Source organism: Podarcis liolepis (assembly GCF_965112155.1).
Source record: "Podarcis liolepis genome assembly, chromosome: 7".
NCBI lineage: Eukaryota > Metazoa > Chordata > Lepidosauria > Squamata > Lacertidae > Podarcis > Podarcis liolepis.
The window spans coordinates 42,272,613-42,287,132 of NC_139561.1; the positions used below are offsets into that span (position 1 = coordinate 42,272,613).

General features: G+C 44.2%; 1 protein-coding gene across 3 annotated transcripts in view; it reads right to left on the reverse strand.

The window, feature by feature from the left end:
- GSE1 (Gse1 coiled-coil protein) overlaps positions 1-14,520 on the reverse strand; it is a 439,018-nt gene that overhangs the window by 257,891 nt on the left and 166,607 nt on the right. The window lies entirely within an intron of this gene.

The window sequence follows — 14,520 nt, forward strand, 5'->3', positions numbered from 1 at the left end:
AAAAACACCACTCTGGAGGGGCCCTTTGTTTTTGCTTGTGCTTGCATGTGCCAGCTGAGAAGGAACAGCACACTGGTTCTGAGCCAGTTCTACCATGAGCAGGAGTTTGCTGTCCATGGGCCACCAGGTTTTCCCTGTCAGGACCTAGGCCAGTCTTCTCCTGCATGGTGGCCTCAAGAGGTTTTGGACTGCAACTTCCTTCAGTTCTAGTTAGCATTCCGAAGAAGAAGAAGAAGAAGAAGAAGAAGAAGAAGAAGAAGAAGAAGAAGAAGAGGAGTTTGGATTTGATATCCCGCCTTTCACTCCCCTTCAGGAGTCTCAAAGCGGCTAACATTCTCCTTTCCCTTCCTCCCCCACAACAAACACTCTGTGAGGTGAGTGGGGCTGAGAGACTTCAGAGAAGTGTGACTGGCCCAAGGTTACCCAGCAGCTGCATGTGGAGGAGCGGAGACGCGAACCTGGTTCTCCAGATTACGAGACTACCGCTCTTAACCACTACACCACACTGGCTCTTATGGATAACAGAATAGAATCATAGAATTGAAGAGTTGGAAGGGACCACAAGGGTCATATAGTCCAGCCCCCTGCAATGCAGGAATCTTTTACCCAATGTGGGACTTGAACCCACAACCCTGAGATTAAGAGCAGGATAATGAATGGTCTGATGCCAATTGAAATTGAAAACATCTGAAGGGCACCAGGTTGGGGAATACTCAGCTAAATGATGAATGCTTGGGAGGGAATGATCTGAGGAAAAGGGTAGGAACCAAAGCACATATCTTAACCAACAAGCTAAAAATGTGCAAGACATTGCATGTTCTTAGGCAGCATCTGCATCTGCCAAACCCATCAGACTAACTTATGCACAACCAATTGTGAGGTACTGTCTGTAGCACCAAACATTTGAACTGCATCAGCAGCAACCTAAGCACCCCAAAGCAGTAAACAGTGAGACTCTTCCCTGAGCAGCTCGTTGCAAAATGAGCTTGCTTCTCTGCTTGCCTATGAACACCTTCTTTACAATAAGGTAGCACAGCTGCATGCAAAATTTGCAATCTGTGCTAGTAATGGGATAGTAAAAATGGGCAGCTTGACACAAAAGCAACATTTGAGCTTGGAATGGGAAGAGGCAAAGTCTGAGTGGCCTGAGCAAAAAGAATGTGAACTGGTTCTCAGTGTGGAATTCCTCAGTACAGCACTGTTCTTGACTGAAGATATTATTATGGTTGGTTTACTAATAAAGCTGGATTAGTGATGTCTGAAGGTGCACAACCTGTCCTGTGACTCTCACTCCACTTTAGACTGTCTGAAGCCAGTATGGTCTTGGGGCACAGCCAACTTGTCAGCAAAACAACCCAGTCCTGTCCTGTGTGGCTTTGCAGATGGAAGAAAGCGGGTGTTGCAGCCCGGGCTGAAGTGAGAGCAACAAAGAGGTGCAACCTGCTCCAGCCAGTCCTTGTTCCACCTTCCTTCAAAGTCAGCTTGAGTCTTAAATAGTGACATCCTTTTACTTCCGTCCCCCCCTCACACCCAATAAGATTGGCTCTGTGTGTGCTGCAATTCTGCACAAGCATGAATCATGTGGTACAGTGGTACCTCGAGTTACAAACGCTTCAGGTTACAAACTCTGCTAACCTGGAACAGTTACTTTGAGTTGAGAACTTTGCCCCAGGATGAGACCGGAAATTGTGTGCCGGCGGCACAGGGGCAGCAAGAGGCCCCATTAGCGAAAGCACACCTCTAGTTAAGAACAGTTTCAGGTTAAGAATGGACCTCCAGAACGAATTAAGTTCATAACTAGAGGTACCACTGTACCATGGCACCTCGGGTTACATACGCTTTAGGTTACACACCCTTCAGGTTACAGACTCCGCTAACCCAGAAATAGTACCCCGGGTTAAGAACCCCAAGGTACCACTGTTCTGGGCAAAGAAATCAACTGTGTAACATTTTCAGCTTTCTAGCCTTTATTTTTGCAAAGAAAGGCTTTGAAGTTTGCTCTTACCATTGCCTCATATCTGTCTGAAGCACATTAAATTATACAGATTAATTTACTACATACAGTATTCAGAAATTCTTAATAAACACTGCAGAAAATAAATAACACAAAACAGATACAGTGTTACCTCGGGTTAAGTACTTAATTCGTTCTGGAGGTCCGTTATCAACCTGAAATTGTTCTTAACCTGAAGCACCACTTTAGCTAATGGGGCCTCCTGCTGCCGCCGCGCCACCAGAGCACAATTTCTTTTCTTATCCTGAAGCAAAGTTCTTAACCCGAGGTAATATTTCTGGGTTAGCGGAGTCTGTAACCTGAAGTGTATGTAACCTGAAGCGTATGTAACCTGAGGTACCACCGTACATTGTGCACATGTACTTAATTAGCACAACTTGCGCCCAGTGTAAATTCATTTCTTTCACGTTTTTCATGCTTTTTTGTAGGTGCAGAATCTAGATATTACTAATTTTAAAAAGGATGTGTACTGCTGTGCGAAAGTCCTGATTTCAGGCTTTCCACAAGTTAGCCACTTTGAGAAAAAGAATACTAGACTAGATGGGCCTCTAGCTTTATCCAGCAGAGCTCTTCTGTAAATTTTTATTTTTAGCATCATCATCATTATTGTCATTATGAGTACATAGTGCCCTGACTTCCAGCACAGAGGGTGTACCTCCCCCCCCAAAAAAACCCTCTTATGTTCCAACACCTCACATTCTAAAATTAACTGCTCCAACCACAACAGCATAGTAGAAAGAACACCTCCACAAATGTACAAATGAGCCTTTCATGTAGAGGACAGAGGATCTGAAACCCAAGACGGGTGGACAGGGGATACGCCCCTGAAATGTGAGCCACACAAATAAAGGGCACCTCCAGATGACCTGTTTATTTAGAATTCATTCTTATTTGCTTGCACAAAGCTTATGTGGTGGTTAGACTGTGTCTGGTTTTTAATGAGCATTTGTTCTGATTTGTTTACAGGGTGGTTATATGACAATCAGCATTCTTCCAAAGTTGCTTGCATGGTGCTAATTCATCTCCATCTTAATCATTCATTCATCCCACACCTTTCAAAGCATTTCCCTGTCAACTGACTAAATGCAAAAAGGCTGTGTGTATGTGTGATACACAGTGGATGCTCAGGTTGCGAACATGATCTCTACCCGGAAGTAACCCATTCCAGTACTTCCGGGTTTCAGTGCATCCTTAACCCAAAAACGCGCAACCTGAAGCATCTGTAACCCGAGGTATGACTGTGTGTGTGTATATGTATATATATGTGTGTGTGTGTGCGCACGCGCGCGCGCCTGTGAGGTATATGAGATAGAGTGTTGGACTAGGGCCTGGGAGAGACTAGGGTTCAAATCCCTACTCAGCCATGAAGCTCACTGGATGACCATAAGCCAGTTACTCCCTCTCAGCCTATCCTACCTAATAGGGTTGTTGTGAGGATTAAACAGGTATGCAACCTTCAGCTCCCTGGGGGGGGGGGGAAGGTGGGATGTAAATAAATTTGTTGGAAAACAGCACTTTAAACCACTTAAAATGTACAAACTTCAAGTTACAGCATGTGTCTGAATCCCTCCTGAAAAATCGTGATAGTCTGAAGTCCCCCAAAGGGTGTAAACTCCCCCTTCTTCCATGCTGCTATTGCCTCTCCCCTCTCCGTGCTGATTTATGAGCGTACAGGCCTCGGGTTGACATGTAGAAAGGATTTTTTTTTAAAATGTTGATCCAATTTTTTTTAAGGATTAGTCCTCTAAAACCAGGGCAGCTAAATAAGATGAATGGCGCGTGCAAGCTCCGTCGCAAACCTCTTAGGTTCAATGAGGCACACATACAAGCAAAGGCGTATAAATCTACCATTTGTTTCCTGGAACAGTTTAATTTATGGGGACCATATGGTAATGCCCCACACCAACCACTGGCGCTCAGCAAATCCCACAAGCCTTTTGAGTGGCAGCACTTACTGACTCCCAACTGGCAGTGTTCCACACAGCTGCCTGGGCATGACCAGCAGCTTGGGACACAGGTCACCCCCATCCTGGAACTGAGGAGGAGAGCTCAAGAAGGACCCAGGTGATGCTTTAGTTCCCCAGGGCTTGTTAAAAAAGATCTAGTCTGCTAGTCTCTTGTACAAATCATTCCTAGAGACTGATTATCCTTAAAAGATGAAGAAAAATGCCACAGCCCCAAGTTTAATTGGAAAGCAAGTGGCAGTGTTTAGTCACTGATATCCTACCTTTGTTTGCTGATGGGGCTAAAGGAGGCATACATAGGATTCCTAAGCAACCTCCAATCCAGGCACCAACCAGACCTGGACCAGCTTAGTTCCAGCAAGGTTAGTGGGTTGTATGCCTTCAGACCATGCTCTTTGTCACAGTTTTGTAAGAATGTAAGAGCCTGCTAGATCTGGCCAATGGCCCATCTAGCTGAACATCCTGTTCTCACTGTGGCCATCCAGATGCCTGTGGGAAATGAATGATGCAAGGAATGATGCAAGGAAAGCTTCAGGAATGGCAAGCGCTCCAGGTGACCTGTTGTGGTGCAAGAAGCTGCACTTGATGGACCAAACCAACAGTTCCACCTTGCCCAATGCTTTGCCTCCAACAATGATCAGCTAGATCAAGTGTAGGAAACTGGATCTGCCCCACCTCTGCAGGCCAGGCTTGACAGCTGGGTGGGGGCTGCCCACCTATCAATCACCTGATGGCATTCATATGTCATCTGGAGAACCAAAGGTTCCCCACCCCTGTGTTAAAATACTCCAATTTGGGACTGAGATCTTGACCACTTTCCTTTCTGGAAAGTTTTCACATATAGAGCAAATGTTAGTTAAACATGATCCCAACTCTGTCTGGAACCTACACAAGGCCACCACTAATCAGTCCCTCAGCTGCCCACACCCCTAAATATAAGCATTCAACTTCATCAGAATTTCATCAACTTTTATTTAAAAAAAGTAAAACACACACCATATGTCTCGCCCTGAGGACAGGAAAGTGAAGATACATTTGAAAGTGTGGGGGGAGTCTAGTAAAGCCTCAGAAGTCATAACGAAGGCTGTATCCTATTACGTTATTCACAGAGTAGACCCACTGAAATTATAAGGCCTAAATTAGCCATGTACCTTAATTTCATTGTGTCTGCTCTAACATGGGCTACCACCTATCCAACTCTTTGCTCATCTCCTTAATGAGTAGAAACAACGATTTAGGCAAAATAAGCATACCTATGCAGATTAGCACACCTTCTATATATAGGTCATAGAATTAAACTATTATTGGTGTAGAATTTACTCTGCCCTACCCTGGATGAACTAACATACTTCCATTTTGGCTTCTTGGCTCCTTTAAAATAGTGATATATGTTTTTGCTTGCTGGAGAGGTGTGGGAAGGTTATTTAAGGTAAGTATTTGGAGAGATTTCAACTGTTAAGGAAATGAGTCAATTGTAGGTTGGCCAGTGTTTAGCTAGAAGTGAAGGGAAACTGAACATTCAAAAGACATAACAGCCCCCTTCCCCTTACTGAATGCTAATCTGTAGTGGAGGACCTTCTAGCTTTGCAGAAAAACAAGTGTGGTATCCCAATGGAAAGATTACACAAGCCATGAGGGGAGTGGATGCATGCTTGCGACGTAACATACACCAGGTGTGTAAATATGTAATTAGGGAGTTAATACAGATCCAGGCTATGAGTTATCTGGTTCAAAGTGGGTGGCATGCTTGTTGCTACCAAGTCAAGCTATTTTAAAAGGTGGGCACACACACACTCACACTGCACACTTTTCAGTACAACATGTCCCAAAGGGTTAATGTAAGGAGAATATGACCTGCTTTGAAACATGTGAGGGCCTGGCAATCTTAGGTGCAGATGTTGGAGAAATGCAGCTCAAATCCCAGCTTAGACACAAAAACTTCCTACATCTCTGTGTGGCAAGTCATTTCTTAGGATAAGAGAGGAACTAAGAAAACATAAAGAGGTTTCTGAATGCCTCATAGAAACTGTCTATTTCCCTTTACATATTTCTCTCACACACACACACACACACACACACACACACCTGAAAGATGGTACAATAAATAAAAACAAATATATAATAATATATATGTATGTATGTATGCGTACACATACTTACATTCTATCATCTCTCCTAACCATCATATGAGCAGATAAGTCCCAAAGTGTTAGGATGGACGGTTTTACTTCTAACTACAGGTGAGGAATGCTGTCTTTGAATTGTTAAGAGAAAAAGACCAAAACATTCATATGGGGAAAGCTGCACATCTGAGAGGTATTTGTCTGGCAGGGCAAGAAGCCTCGTATAAAATTTAAGATATTAACTGATGCTAAAGAAAGAGGTGGATTTGCCCAGCCAGACTTAAAACTTTATTATGAATCAGCCGCTTTTTGCTGGCTGAGAGAATGGATGCTTCTTGAAAACACGGACGTTTTGGATTTGGAAGGTTTCAATAATGTATTTGGTTGGCATGCATATTTGTGGTATGATAAGGTTAAAGCACACAAAGCGTTTAAAGACCATATAGTAAGAAAAGCACTGTTTAATGTCTGGATAAGATATAAGGATTTGCTAGAAAATAAAACCCCAAGATGGTTGTCACCAATGGAAGCAAAGGCTCAGAAAAAACTCAATATGGAGGCCAAATGGCCGAAGTATTGGGAAATTTTGGAACAAGAATGTGACAGATTAAAACTGCAGAGTTTTGAAAAATTAAAAAACAGAGTACGAGATTGGCTCCATTATTATCAAATAATGGAGGTGTACAATTTGGATAAAAAAATTGGCTTCCAGGTGGAAAAATCAAAGTTGGAAACAGAATTGTTAGACCCTAAAGAATTTGTCAAGAATGTATAACTTGCTGTTGAAATGGAATACTCAAGATGAAATGGTGAAATCTGCTATGATTAAATGGGCACAAGATGTTGGACATAATATTATGATGGCTGACTGGGAACAGTTATGAACCACTGGTATGAAGTTTACGGCATGTAATGCCTTAAAAGAGAATTTAATGAAAATGATTTATAGGTGGTACATAATACCAGTCAAGCTTGCAAAAATCTATCATTTGTCCGATAATAAATGTTGGAAATGTAATGAAACTGAAGGTACATTCTTTCACCTTTGGTGGACATGCCCAAAGATTAAGGCATTCTGGGAGATGATCTATAATGAAATGAAAAAGGTATATAAATATACCTTTCTGAAGAAACCAGAGGCCTTTCTCCTGGGCATGGTTGGCCAATTGGTGTCAAAGAAAGATAGAACTTTCTTTATGTACGCTACAACAGCAGCAAGAATACTCATTGCGAAATACTGGAAGACACAAGATCTACCTACCAGGGAAGAATGGCAGATGAAGTTGATGGACTATATGGAACTGGCGGAAATGACTGGCAGAATTCGAGACCAGGGAGAAGAGTCGGTGGAAGAAGATTGGAAAAAAATTAAAGTATACTTACAGAAACATTGTAAAATTAATGAGTGTTAGAAGGATGCGGGGATGAATTAACATGGTTTTAGTAGAAATGCAACAAAGAATTAAGTAAAAGTTGATTGATATTGGGTTAAATTAAAAAAAATTAAGGTTAGATCATTAAAACTATAGAATCAAAATTGAGAAAGATGGGAAGAACTTGCTGAAATAGTGAATTGAACTAGAATACAAAAAAAGGGAGGTGTGAGGAGGTCAATGAAATAAGTTAAGGAGAGGCAAAGACATGGAATATTGGATGTGTTTTTTAGGTTTTTTTTGTCTGGTGTTGTTTTTTTTGCTGTATTATTGTATGGTTTTTATATGTTTTATGTGTTTTGTTATTGTTTTTTTCTACTTTATTGTTATTTCTTTTTTTTCTTCTGTAACTTTTAATTTTTTAATAAATATCATTTTTTAAAAAAAAAAACCTGCACATCTGAGAGGTAGATGATGAAGAAGAGGAGTTTGGATTTTATATCCCGCTTTATCACTACCCTAAGGAGTCTCAAAGCGGCTCAAAATCTCCTTTCCCTTCCTCCCCCACAACAAACACTCTGTGAGGTGAGTGGGGCTGCGAGACTTCAGAGGAGTGTGACTAGCCCAAGGTCACCCAGCAGCTGCATGTGGAGGAGCGGGGACACGAACCCGGTTCACCAGATTACGAGTCCACCACTCCGAACCACTACACCACACTGGCTCTCTTCCAACTATGTCCTTTCCTAGCTATGTTGGTCTATTTGCAAGGGGAGATAAACACAGCAGAGCTTTAAAAATGTGACACACACACACACCCCACATCCCCAGCAGTGGTACAGCTATTTTGCTTTGTATGAATCTGTGAACTGGATACAACAACTAGTTGAAGGGATGTGGTTATGCGCGTGAAGATTGGGGTTATGCCAATGAAGCTGCACGCTTCATTCTCAATGGCTAAGGTCACCAGGAACAGGAAACAAGGATATAGTCAGACCCCTAATGGTGTCCCTGAAACATAGAAAGATTCACTTTCTCCATGTGGTTCCCATTCATCTTATGGAGAAACTGAAATACTGCCCTGGGAGGATACTATTGCAGAAAAAGCAAAATCTGCCCTCCAGCAGATTTTGCCTGAGCTCCACAGACGGACATGTGCAAATATCTGTGGGCACAGAGATATGTTCTACCTTCTTGTTGTTGCTGTTTAGACGTTTAGTCGTGTCCAACTCTTCGTGACCCCATGGACCAGAGCACCTGCCTACCTAGTCCTCTACAATTACAAGCCATCCCTCTCACACAGCCCACTCATCATAAAGGCAATTAGGACGTGGGTGGCGCTGTGGTCTAAACCACTGAGCCTCTTGGGCTTGCTGATCAGAAGGTCAGTGGTTCGAATCCCCGTGACACAGTGAGCTGCCGTTGCTCTGTCCCAGCTTCTGCCAACCTAACAGTTTGAAAGCATGCCAGTGCAAGTAGATAAATAGGTACCGCTGCGAAAGGAAGGTAAACGGCGTTTCCGTGTGCTCTGGTTTCTGTCACGGTGTTCTGTTGTGCCAGAAGCGGTTTAGTCATGCTGGCCACGTGACCCGGAAAGCTTTCTGTGGACAAACACCAACTCCCTCGGCCTGAAAGCAAGATGAGCGCCGCAACCCCATAGTCGTCTTTAACTGAACTTAACCATCCAGGAGTCCTTGACCTAAAGGCAATTATACCTAATATGATACATTTTTATAAACACTTATATGTGAGTAGCTTGGTGCTGCTAAAGGCTAGGGAAGAGAAACTCTTTGCTAAGTGCAGACTTGTGTAGGCTGAAAAGCTCTACCCCCTCAAGAGGATGTCTGCAAGCAACCCTGGAGCTCCCTGCCACAACATCTGGTGATGACAACTGGGTTAAATAGTTTTTAACAGTGGGGGTCAGATACATTAGTGAGGTCTGTCAGAATGGCTAGGGTCTAACAGGGAGAGGGGACTGGTTTATTGGGTGTCTTTTGGTTATTGCTTTAACCTCTGTGGCTCTGCTCCATAGTTGGAGGCAGAATTCCATTGAATGCTAGCTGGGGGAGGGGGAGCAACAGCAGGAGTAGCCCTGCTTATGGGTTTCCCAAAGGCATGTGACTGGCCACTTTGGGAAACAAGGATTCTGGGCTAGATGGGTGTTCTCCATGAAGCAGAGCCCTTTTTACATGTTTACAAATTGTCCCTCAGCGATGGGACACAGCCAACCAACTGGCCCCCAGCTTGTCTCATTCTCCTTTCCTTCTTCTCATAGCAACAATTTATTCTATTGCTGGAACACCACCCGCCCCCTCTAGAACAGCAGCATGGCTCTCCTATGCTAAATGAACACTCAGTGGGGAGCTGCCATAGGGGAGGGGGTTAATTAAGGAGGAGGAGCTTGGGACACTCTGGATGAAGAGGGACTGAAGTACTGGGAATGATGATTAGTTATTAGCACTGCTGGCCTGCTAATGGATGCAGCACTCAGCGATATGTAATCAGCAAGCAATTAAACGTATATTAGGCTCTGATCATGGATTAATTAAACATGAAGTCTCCCATGTCTCCCACAGGCCTAGTGGGCAGCCCTTAGGCATTTTGGACACAGCAAAGAAGAAGAGCCCCAGCAGAAAAGTGCCCTAGGAAAGCAGTAATAGCAACAGAGCCAAACAGGGCAGTGTAATTGTTCTGAACTGAAGACACAGGACTTGTATCAATAGAGGCCAGTGTGAAGCAAGGACCACAGTTCTTAACTGCTAAATCATGGGGTTCATTTAACCACCCCAATAAATGGATCACATTTTAAACTTCTAGCTTTTTGCATTCACTGCTTTGTTTGTTCATGGGGTTGGGGGGAAGGATGCAGAGTTGCCACGTCCCATGCCCGCCCCCCAGCAGGGCTTCAGATGCAGCTTCCTGTGTCCCTGCAGCAGCTGCCTTGCTGGAAAAGACTGGGCAAAGCACAGCCATCATAGCTTCAGCCTCACTTCAAGGCAAGAATCCACACCGGCTTTTAACTAGTGCCCTTATCTGGGAAGGCTGCCAATCAGTTTACTAGGATGTAGAGAGAGCAAGGGAACTGCTGCTCCTGCCTCAAGCCAGAATGCTGGAAAACAGAGGGTGGATTTTTGCACCTCAGCTAATCAGACTTGTTCCAGCAAGCCCCAGGCTCAGGATTTCCCTCCTAGTATTTTCCCTGGGCTTCTGAGAAAAACAGAAAAATGCTCTTGAATGCATTCAGTTCCTCTGCCATCAAATCGTACAAATAAGGGTGTGTGGCCCAGGAGTGCTCCCTGCTTAAGCTGCATTTGATGCAGTGCCGACTCAGTAATTGCTTGTGATCTGAAGACATCATGTTTTCTGGCTGCATACAACAGGGTAGGCCAGCGGATACCCTGGGGAAGGCAGTGTTTGATGAAAAGTAATGCAAGAGGAAGGCAGGCATGAGCAAAAGGAAAGAAAGCAGTTCCTCTGACTGCCAGTTGCTATTGCTGGTTCTTGCCTGGCTGTCACCTGCGGAAGGTCACCCGCTTGGCGTCAGATATTCTGGTTGTGGTGCTGGGGCTGATGTAAGTTAGAGTCCAACAATCTCTGGAGAGTACCTCGCTGGCTACCTCTGGTCTATTTTAATATGATCTACCTAACTATGCGCTCTTTTCAGAATCTCAGGCACAGAAGGCTCTTTCTCATCACCTCTCCCTGATCTTTTCTTTGGGGAGGGACTATTGCATAGCTGTCAACTTTTCCCTTTTCTTGCGAGGAATCCTATTCGGAATAAGGGAATTACCCTTAAAAAAGGAAATGTTGACAGCTATGGACTATAGCACAGCAGTAGAGCACTTGTTTTGCATGCAGAAGGTCCCAAGTTCAATCCTGGGCATCACTGGGTAGGTTTGGGAAAGACTGGAACCCTGGATAGCCACTGCCAGTCAGTGTAGGCAACACTGAGCTAGATGGACCAGTGATCTGTTTCAGTATAAAGCAGCTTCCTATGTTCCTATGCTAAGTGGAGGTGCAAGGGTTTGACCCCTAATCCTTCTGCACACGAGCCACTGAGATATTGTCCCTCCTCTTCATTTGAGCTAAAGTTGACAAAAGTTTAATACTTTTTTAGCATCAACAATGTGCCAGGTGGCATACAGGGCAGAAGTGATGCAACCCCTACCCTGTGAAGTAGATAAGACATCAACACTGAGGTTAGGACAGAGTGAGTATCCTGTGTTTAATACACACTGATGCTGCCCCAAAGTTTTACGATAAAGTTGGACAGATATTGCCAAAGATGCTTTGAGTATGACGATTCCTGCGATAAGCTTTTACAAAGCCTCGCCATATTTTTGCATACAACTGAACTTTCTTTGATAGCCCCCAGTGGGGCACTAGTCAGACCTCATTTGGCCCACATGTTAAGAAAAGTACATTCAAATTGGAACAAGTTTGGAACATAGCAAACACTTACCTTTTACAGTACAACAAATATGGTTAGCAATATGGAAAACATCTCATGAGAAAAGGAAGAAGGAACTGAGGGTTTTATCCAATGTAAGTTCTACTCAAAGTAGACACACTTAAATTGAGGAAACTAAATTAGCCATGTCCATCCACTTCAATGGGTCTACGCTGAGTGTGAAAAACCTTGGATACAATCCAATGAGTCTACTCTGAGTAGACGTTAGTTGGATAGAACCCAGAGTATGATCTGCTTCTGAAAGAGTACACTGCCCATTGTAGCTAAATATTGAACTGTACAACACACCCTTTGTCCCTAAGTGAAGAGCCTTCAAAACTCATTCCAGGAATGATGCTGGATCCTAGTATCATTGACTGAAGACTGCAAAAGACCCCCCTCTACCAAAGAGAGTTGCTTAAAAAACTTACAGGAACCCACTGGAGAAATCTACCCCTGGCCCTCTACAATGGTGTACAGACTCCACTTTTAGACATTAGAGGACACAAAGGCAATACTGTGCTGAGGAAGGAGGAATGAAGGAAGGCTGTTGTGTTTTGCGTTTTCACTCTCCTCATTCTCCCCCCTCCCCTTTGCTATCTGTCAGAAAATCATCCCTGTTACACAGATAAGAAATAATTGATGCAAAGGAGCCATCTGTTTGCAAATGTGAAGTATCTGCTCAATTAAGAGGGATCTGTCCAGCCAGATAAAGCATCTCTCCATCCCCTTCCTGGAAGGAGAGTGCCTCCTCGGCCTGACCATGTCCTCAAAGTCTCACAACCAATTAGAGTGTAGCCGAGTGATTTGGGCGCTAACTTGTTATCTGGTACCCCTTGGCACTTTTGCAGGGTGTGTGTGCCTGTGTGTGCGCCTTGACAGAGTGGGGGGTGGAGGTGGAAGCAGGGGTGTCTTGTTCTTCTACCAGTACACAAGACAGTACCAAAGTTGGACCAATGCTTCGGGGCAGGGGGAGCCAATAAAAAACCCTGCACACGTGCCATGAACATACTCAGGGGGCAGCTATAATTAGGGTGCAGAAACACATCCTTGAGAGTTTTGTGGAATGGTTTCCCCTCCCCTTTCATACTAAAAGCAGCTTCAGGAGCACATGAGGTCTTGCCAGTGTTAGAGAACTCCAGAAGGCGACTGGACACTGAGGACCCAGCAACGTCACTTCCTTGGGAAAGCACAGACGCAGCTCAGGTCAGCAGATGGCAGATTTATTCCCTCCCTGGCCCATGAGTTAAAAAAACGAGAGAGACAAAAGATTCTTCAGCGAATGAATCTGATGCTGCTATTAACATGGAAAGATTGAGCTGTCAGCCAGCCTGGTTGCTACAGCGAGAGAGTCCTGACACTGGCAGTGTGTTACTTGAGAGTTGGCTGACCTATTAACATCTCCCTGTCCCTGCCAGGGGGTCCTACAGGGGGAAATGTCAGCTTCACTCCAGGGTGACTAAAGATATTACATGTTATTTAATTATTTGCAGAGAGTCAGAGGGATGGAAGGAGGGAAGGAAGGAAGGAGAAGCTTGCACTTTTAAACACTAGAGGAATAGCTTGGATGGACATAAATTACAACATTACGTGTGTGTGTGTGTGCGCGCGCGCGCGCACGCAGATTAAGGAAGACAGTGTAAAAATTGATTTTGGGCACAGCAGCCCAAAGGTGAAGAGAAACAAGTAGGTCGTCATCACAGTCAAAGGTTGAAACCAGGGGAGGCTATACAGTGTGAGCAAATGAGAAGGTGCCCACCCAGAAGCCCAACAACTCCAGATCAAAGCACAGGTAATTCCTGTTCTTGACGCTTGGCATGATGGAACATTTGAAATCTCTCTACTGTGTGGGCAATGCCATGATTGGGCCAGATTGGTCACTGGAAGTGCTGGAATGCAACTCTGGCTTGTATTGAAGGATTGTGTAGTCACATAGGGAGAAAGGAGAACTTTTGTCGTTCCTAGACTGTCTTTCTGACCTAACCCATGGTCACCTTTTCTCAGATGCAAGACCAATACTCTCAGGGCTGCTGACCTCACTTCCTGCATCCTCCCAGTTATTTACCCTTACCTTGGGTAAAGAAACATATTTGTGTTTCTCTCCTGCTGAGAGCAAAGGGCAGACATAATTCCTTTCATCTCCACAAGAAGCTTTTCTATCAAGCATGCATTTCCTTTAATAAACTTAGCTTTTGTGTTTTCCTGAACTGAGTCTCTGTGTGATTGCATCCAATGGTAAATAAACCATGCTCCTCCAAGCAGGGATTCATTGCTAAGCTCAACGTCTGCTGATGCATTTCAGCCCCAAACACCATCATTGGGAAGGGCATGTGGTTCAGATCCTATAGGCTGACTGCTACCCTCTCCATTCCAGCCCACCCCCAATGCAGTTTCATCAGTGAACATCAGGAGCGCAACACGGGTGGCTGCTTTTGGGGTTTATGGAGGGGGTTCTTCAATTAAATTACACAGCTCGAGACAGACTTAAAGCATAATTAATTGATGGCATTTGCTGCCTCCAGATATGAGGATGGCTGAAGGCTTAAAAGACTTTAAAAGATTAGACAAATTCATGGAAATTGAGGCTATCAGTTGCTAT